The 8,307-nt window shown below is 41.8% G+C and overlaps 1 protein-coding gene across 2 annotated transcripts in view; it reads left to right on the top strand.

Annotated features, from left to right (window-relative positions):
- Positions 1 to 5,820: 5,820 nt before the first annotated feature.
- The window catches only part of fscn1a (fascin actin-bundling protein 1a), a 37,800-nt gene continuing 35,313 nt past the window's right edge, over positions 5,821 to 8,307 (top strand). Inside the window, exon 1 of one of the 2 annotated variants that reach the window (XM_016661933.1) lies at positions 5,821 to 5,839. The gene's annotated coding sequence lies outside the window, so the exon portion shown is untranslated. Of the gene's footprint in view, positions 5,844 to 8,307 lie in introns of both variants that reach the window. The other variant, XM_007574363.2, reaches the window with a different exon arrangement.

Here is an 8,307-nt window from a genome sequence, read left to right on the forward strand (position 1 = left end):
TTTTTAATCACTTTTTATTCAAAGCTAGTCCGAGACATTCCTGATGAGAAGCGTACAAGCTAGCTGCTAACAGCTTTCCTTATAGATAAAAGCTTTTTAATCATCTTTTCATCTCAACTTATTATTTATTTAAAAAGTTCAAATTAAACCATATTAGAACCACAATTCACACTGTAGTTCAAATTAATAATGTTTATTGAAAAACGGAAAGGTTGTCTTTATTGACTGGGCTAGCTTAGCAGGCTAGCTAATGTGAACAACATCTTTTATTTGGAAGAACTCACGGAACAGACACATATTGGGAGAGCTTTGAGTCAGACCATGATAATGAGGCACAAACTTGGAGAAGTGCCAGTTGAGTATGCTAATAGGGCAGCTAATGCTGCTCTTAAAAGGACATCAGTGATTTCAGCAATTTGTCACCTCACAACCTAAAGTTTTGTGGTTTCGTTTCGTGCCGAGTTATTTAGGTATGAAAGGAACTGTTAGAATATCTTGTGCCCACCAAGCCTCAGTTTGCATCTGCTTTTAGGTTCATTTCTACCTGCTTTGAGAGAGTTAAATCATCGTTTTATAACGTTCTCTTAATCTTCTGTAAGGAAATACAGTTACATGACTCTAGTAAATAATATCTTCCGTAAGGAGGTCAATTAGAGGTCATAATCTCTCGTAAGCTGCTCCATAAGTAGATCAGTACCAAGCAATGTGATTCAAAGTCTTCAGAAAATGATTAAATTTAACAACATATAAGATTTCAACGCGTTCAAGACGACGTATCGCCATGGAAGTACCAAGAAAAACATGCTATTTTTTCCCAAGCTGAAAATCTGACTCCAAGCAAATTTATTTTTGAGTTGACCTCTTGAGAGCTTTGAACCAAGAACTTTTCAAGTCAAAGAGACCGCAACAAGAAGCTTGTGATATTTGTAATGTGGTCAAGTTTGTAACGCCAGCCAACTTTATTTATGTTATTGAAATAAAACAGCATGTGATCTCTGCTTTACTCTAGCCGACTGAAGTCGCCCAGAGCAATTAGACTGGGTGATCTCACTATTTAAGAGTTGTGGCAAGTGGGTTTAAAGACTTTTTTTTTTGGTGCAGACAGCAGCCCAGATCAATGGTAACAATGAAAGAGCATTGCAGTGGTTTACACACACTCTTACAAACTGATCCTCTGCAAGCTCATGACTGTGTGTGTGATTTTACCAAAGACCTGAAGCAGCTGTGACATGTGACCACTCGGTTTTTTTTGTTTTGTTTTGTTCTTTCTCTTTCTTTCTCTTATTATTAGTAAACCAACCAGGGGGCTGATGGTTATATAGTTCAGAAGAAACTGGCTGCTCTACAGACTTGCCGCTCCTTGTGATGATACAAACGCCATCCCACCATGGCTTCCTGCTCCTCAAACAGGCAAAGATGGCGTAAACTTTCTTTATTTTATTTCTAGTCCTAATGAGGTCGTCCTCCAACAAATGACTCAAACTATAGCCTGATTTGGACTCCGTTTGTTTGTGGTGTTTGGATCTTCTTTTCTGTCACATGTAACCTGGTAAATTCATTCACAGCACTTAAACTTTGTTTTTTTTTCTATTGAAATGTAAAAGTATTTCATGTGACAAACCAACACAAAGTAGTTTCTATAAGAATAGCATCCATATATGAACATCTAGCATGGGGTTCTGAAGTGTACTGAGCCAAAGAGGGTAGAATACAGATACATGCCACACTTTTCAGGATTTAATTTGCAATAGAGCAAATAAACAAAACACCAAAAAAACCAAACAAACTGTATTTTTTGAGTTCCTTTTTACAGTCCCAATAAAACACAATATTAAATTGAAGGGGTATGAAAGCTTTGGCAAGGGACAGCTTCATCTGGCTGACTGGTTGGTGTTTTTCAAAGAGGGACATTGAGTTACATGGGGGATGGTCCGGGGCGTGAAACTATGAAAAAAAAAGACTTGCTTGAAATGGAATTGGGGGTGGGGGAGCGTGGACTTGACTAGGCTACTATTTCTTTTTCACACATGCAGACACACTCTTTGCAACATCTCCCACTTCCAGTCAGTCTCCCTGGTTCTGGAGCCGCAGCTTAATGCAGAAACGCATTAGCAGCAATTAGCCCTGAGAGAGGGTGATGGCTGGGAAGCAGCGTAAAACGCAGAGATGAGAGCTAAAATCCATAAAGTGGTGCGTTGTGGAAGTAAAAGAGGAGAAAAGAGGCAGATAACAAGAAATGTTTAATGCCCTCGTCTTTTGTTACCCACTGCGTAAGCCGAACAGGGGCGTGTGCGCTCTGCGTGAAACGTCTGGACACAGCTGCATTATGATGCATGCCAGATGCTCAATTAGATCAGCTGCATCGGTAAAAGAGGTTCGAGGAACTCTTTGTTTTGGAACTGTTTTGCGTTTAATGGGAGCCGGTGGGGTTGACCGGCATGTTGGAACGGTCTCTTTTCTTTCTCATTGTGGCTGCCGGGCTTTTCTTTTCCCCGTCTTTCTCCTCTCCTTGCGCCTCCTGATGAAAAGTGACCAGCCGAGCGGTTGTTTGCCATCTGTGACCGCTCATAGTTTCAGAGGGGGGAAGTCCTTCCCCGCGTTCACCCCCTCCTCCTCTGCGACACTGCCAATAGATTGTCCGTCTGCTGCGTCATTGATCCGCAGGTCACCGTGGTGACGGCCTGACTCCAAGGCACGGGCTAGTTACCAGCTGTGTTTTAATATATATGTGTGTGTGTGTGTGTTGTGCCTGCCAGCTGGCCAGTTTGTTTGCCTGGACTGGATTAGCTTCCCATTTACAGCCCAAATTAATTCTCAGCACCCCTCACCCACCTCTTCCTCTCTCTCTTGGCAAATAGACAGATTCACCCAAACAAACAGTTTTCTGACCACACCCTAATCTATAAAAGTACTTTATTAAAACCTTAAAGACATGGGTTGGTTATTAGTGATGAAGTATATGAAGGTTTTAAAAAGTTATAGTTTCAAAACCATTAAAATATTCCCTCATATTGCATTGCAATTCCCTTAAACCTCGTCGTTTTTTTTTGTTGTTTTTTTTTTCGCGGCGTGTTTCGTCTCTTTGGAGCAACAAAGAACAAGAGGTTGAGATCGAAGGAGATTTCACTGCTAATGTTAATTGAAGAAGCACATTTTTTTTACTCTCACACTTAAATGTTAAGTTTTTAAAACCCCGAGCATTTTTCATTACTCCAGATCTGTGTTGTAAAGGCCTTTTGACTGGATTCTGTTTGCATAAAGTAACCAAAGCTGTCCATTCTACATTTGCCGCTGTGCAAATGTAGAACGGACATTTGCATTCTACATTTGCTGATCGGCTGGCTGTGAAAGGTTTGTTGACATTGTGTGAAAACTATAGGAGCTAAGCCCACCGCTGGCTTTTGAAAAGTCGGGTTCACACTGAATAGTTGTTGGTCGTCCATCGTGAGGATCAGGAGAGGCGAACCAATCACTGATTTAGCATCTGACAACAACAAACTTCCACAAATGTCAACCAGTATCAGGTCTTTTCTGGTAAAACTGTGATTTCCAATGTAAGTTTCACATAACTGAAGTGACTGGAGGACTGGTTAGGACTCTCTGGTGCTGTACTTGACTAGTTTAAAGACTTAAAGAACAGAGACTTTTTTTGTGTGTCAATTTGAGCTGACAAAAATCACATATGGAATACCTCAGGGTTCCATCTTGGTGCCCCTCTTATTTAATATACATAAGAGGTTGTAAAAGGTCCCATAACTACGCAGATGATGCACATCTCTACGTCACAATGTCACCAGACGACTGTGAACCCATTCAAGAGTTAAGTTGCATGGAATGAATCAGGGCATGGATTTGTCATCTCTTACTTCACCTGAGAATAGAAACAAAATTGCAAAAATGCTGAAACAGCAACTTGCTAAATCAAAGCTGAACCCATTTGTTTAGCATTGCCTTCAATTAATGATAACTGGAGCATCATTAACTGTAGTCAGTAATTTTAATTATTTTTCCTGTATCATACCACTCCAATGTATTGTCTCTTCTTTGTTGTTTTGCGTTTTGTTTTGTTTTTTCATCTAAGGCACCTTGAGTCGCCTTGTAGCTGAAATGTGCTAAACATAAAGACTTGCCTTGCCTAATGCCAAGCTGCTGCAGTGTAACATGTTTTAGTCCCAGGCTTTAGACATCGCTATTTTAAAAAGTGCAGCACGCATCTTTAAGCCAGTAGACTGCAGAACACCTACCTGAGCAGGTAGCGTGATTAAACCAGCTAATCATCTTACAGAGTCCAGTGTGACTCTGTGACAAAAATGTATAATATCATGTGGAAAAAGCGTGTTTACTTGAGCACTACTTTTGCATTTATTGGGTGTTTATTCTACATTCTGCTTAGTCCAGGAACGAGGCTGATAGCTGCTTCTTTTGACATGCTAGGCTAACTATGATTAGCAAAACAATCTAGCAGCAATATTCTTTCGCATTTTCATTACTTGTGACAAAAAAAATTAACTGAAACAGGTATTGAGTGTGTAAATAATGAATGAGTTTTTGTTTTTTTCTTTTCTTTCACTCCGGCTCAAAAATAACATGTAACATTCAAGGCAGCCATATTTGATTATGAAATCAGGGTTGGCTGGAAACGTCCAACTCTCCACTTGGATTTCTGGCTTCCACAAACTTTTCTGTGAATTCTCTCAAATTCAAACTAGGAAATTTCAACTTTTGAGCAGAGATGAAAGGCACAAGTAGACTACATCGTTAAACTGATCACGTAGTGTTAATCGATAGCATTTGTTATTCTTGCTTTTTTGTTTTTACAACATAAAAATTAACAAGCTGTAAAAAAAAAAAATCCAAGACCTGTTTAGATAAATGTTTTAGGATGTCTGTAAAAACGGTGCTGATCAGAAAGCTTAGTGCCTGTAGAGCTGAAACTAAACATGTCAAAAGTTGAGAACCAGAGTGTTAGATTTATATTTACTGACACATCTGCAGTGTGACTAATAAAGCCGGCCGGTTAGATTTGGATCATATAAAATATTTGTGAAGTTAATTATCTTCTGTTTCCCTGTGCTTAGTTCACATAAATGTTCATCTCCACCAGGGCAGTTCAGACCACAACAAGCATTTTATTGGGAGGAACTGGGCCCGTTTTAGTTAGCTCACTGGTTTCCTGCTTCCTTTTTTGACATTTTTGTCACTGCTTCATTTTCTTTAGATGGACGTGCAAAAGAAATTTTTTTTTTTCTCTCTCTCTCTCTTTTGCTCTGCATTGCAAGTCCGTCGTAGATCCCCTGCCCTTTCAACAATCATATGATCATCGGGGCTAAATCTGATTAAAAGCTTGAAGTGTGCAGCCCAGTTCACAGTCATTCGATCAGCCACATGCAGCAACGCCTGAGGCTGGAAAGCCTGCCATAAAATGTTGTGTTTATTCCCCCCCTCACCCCTGTTGCTCCCTAACACACACAGATACGCTCGGCCCTCTGTCTCCTTTGCTGCTTCTCTTCCTCTTCTGGTGCACCCACCTCACTTCCTCACGCTGTCCCTGCCTGCCATTGGCCCACAGCCGAGGCTGAGGTGCCTTTTAAGGGCACCTCAGTTGTTTGACTCAGGTGCCGTTCAAACCCGGCACTGATGACAAAGCAGCCTACAATCAAACCTCACGACACCACATATTTGTATGAGGATTTGCTGGCTGGTAGAGTTAGGCCTGTTTTGTGATGACGTCCATGCAAACGTCAGGCATGCATGTGTGATCAGTCAGTTTTGAATGTAAAGTAAAGGGATCTTTGCAGAAGACCTGAAAGCTGACCACACACACACACACACACACACACACACACACACACACACACACACACACACTCTTTATACCCCCCATACATGCTGGTGGACCCAGGGAGGCTCATCCATTCTCAGCCATCTGCCTCTGACCAATGGGAGGGACTTGTGAGCTGCCCGCCTTCTGATTGGCTCGTTTGGAGATTCGTGCCCTCTGACTGGCCGCGGTCCTTCCCAGCTTCCTGGTCTTCCTTATCGTGTTGCTGCCCCTCACCTAAAGCACGCCAAGACAGGTCAGCCACTTACACGTAATGGGTAGTTGTCTGTGGTGAAAAATGCCTTGCATAACTTTCTGTTTCTCCATTCTCTGCATAGCTTCTTGTCAACGCCTTCTGTTTTCGTCTGCGCTATTTCGGAGCATTTACATAGTCAAACGTTTGTACAAATACTTCCTTATTCCTCCGTATGTCAACCAGTCAAGCCTACAAAGGCGTTATCTGATTGGGCTGGAATATATTATTATTATTATTATTATTATTATTTTTTTTTTATTATGTATGCAGCAGTGCTTAATTTTTGTTTGCAGTTCCCACCCGTCTCTCCCCCGGTTGTTTGAATGAGCTGCTTGCTCAGCTCTGATTGGCCGCCCGCAGCTGCCATATATGGACATAGGCCAGCAGCAGAGGCAGGAAGTGGGGCAAAGGAGGAAGTGGAGAGCCTCCTGTCAAAGAGAAGCATGTGCAGCCTGCTGAGGAATCACAAGAACAAACATGCCACACCTTGTTTCTCGGTCCATCTCCCAGCTTTTCTTTTCAAGTGTACGACACGCCACCCCGTCGGTTATCTCACCCCTCTCCTGGTCCGCTCTTGATAATGGTCATTATCTCCCCTGCTATCTCCGTCTCCTGACTTAGCATCTTGACACACTAGTGTCACAAATGCAGTCCCTTTGGGAGCTTAAAACTGGAAATCTCTTAATCGCTCACGCCAGCAATCTTTCAGCTTAGTTCAGCATGCGAGCGCCGCTTTTTACACCTGAGCGTTTGACAAAGTCCAGGCCGGAGTTATTCAGCGGCGGGACGCAGCGCGGCCTGGCCATGTGCAGATTCACACCTGCCAGAGGAACACGTTGCTCACCTGATAACTGATGGTCCTCTGTAAAAATAAATGTAGTTATGCAACTCCATTAAATCATATCTTTGAACATCAGGTCGAATTAGAGTTATTTTGGTTTGATAAGCAGTCATAAACTGTGACCTCTGACCCCAGCTCAAATAAAAAATCGGAAACACAAACAAGGCGACATGTGCGGAAGGGCCCCACGTGGGCCCCACAGGGTTTGCCTCATAATGGGCTTCTTCTATGGAAACATTTTGAATCAATTAATCAATCAATGAAGTTGATCTGTGCAGCACATTTCAGAAACATGGCAGTTCACATCATGAAAACATAAAGACAAAACATCATAAACACATCATACAGTCAACAGTTATGTAAACATATATTACATCGTTAAAATCATCAATACACGTCAAATGTTTTGGTCAATGTTCTTTCCACCCTGTTGTAGAAAGTGGTTTAAATCTGGGCAGCTCTCTAGATTCAAAATGGTGTCCGTTTTTCCCCCCAGAGTTGATCTGCCTTAAACCTGTGTTGATGGTAAACATGGGTCCATCCTATTTGGGATTCTTTTTCCAGCCTGTTTACCCGCTATGTGGGCCCATGTGGGCTGTACTCCGGCTAAACTGCCCCTAGTTTACATAGACCTTCCTGTATGGGGCCCATTTGGACTGACTGTACCCAACCTATTTCGGCAAAACTAGGTAGGTACCCTGAGTAGGTCACAGTTGGCTCTGAAATGGGTGTTAAAAAATGGGTTAAATCTAGGATTCAACCCATGTAGGATTCAAATTGGTCCTACTTTGATTACATCATTACATCACATGCATCATTTTGATATGATGTAATCTGCTGACAGTTGTATTTGGAACTGATTTTGCGTCCCGTTTCCCACCTATGGATGACATATGCCTTGTCTTAATGTGTCAACTATGAAAACTTGACCAGATTGGTACCCAATGTAGCTGTAGGTGTTAAATAAATGGGTTGAATTTGTGCAGATCATCTTATGGGTCCCACTTCTTATCCAGTTAGCTTTTCAACTGCATATCCAGCTACCATAGTGAGATCATGAGGGCGTGTATGGAGTATTTTTCATACCAAATACAGACACAACTGATACCAAACTGTTGCATGTGAAATAGAACCAAATGGACCAAACAGATGTGAAGCCACTGAAATATCACCAACTGGACATGTTAAGAGATACAAACTGCGGTGCTAAATATCACCGAGAGCTTTTACAGGATTAGAAAAAGTTCAGATCTACACAATGTAGCAGTTGTTGTGAAACTCAGGAGAAATGACAAGCGACAGTTTTGATTTCGCAACTCCTTTGACTCTTGTCTGTCAAGGCTTGTTTGTGCTGGCAGGAGTGTGCAGTAGAGTTACAGTCAGGTTGTG

The sequence above is a fragment of the Poecilia formosa genome, unplaced genomic scaffold (genome assembly GCF_000485575.1).
Source record: "Poecilia formosa unplaced genomic scaffold, Poecilia_formosa-5.1.2 Scaffold350, whole genome shotgun sequence".
Classification (NCBI taxonomy): Eukaryota; Metazoa; Chordata; class Actinopteri; order Cyprinodontiformes; family Poeciliidae; genus Poecilia; species Poecilia formosa.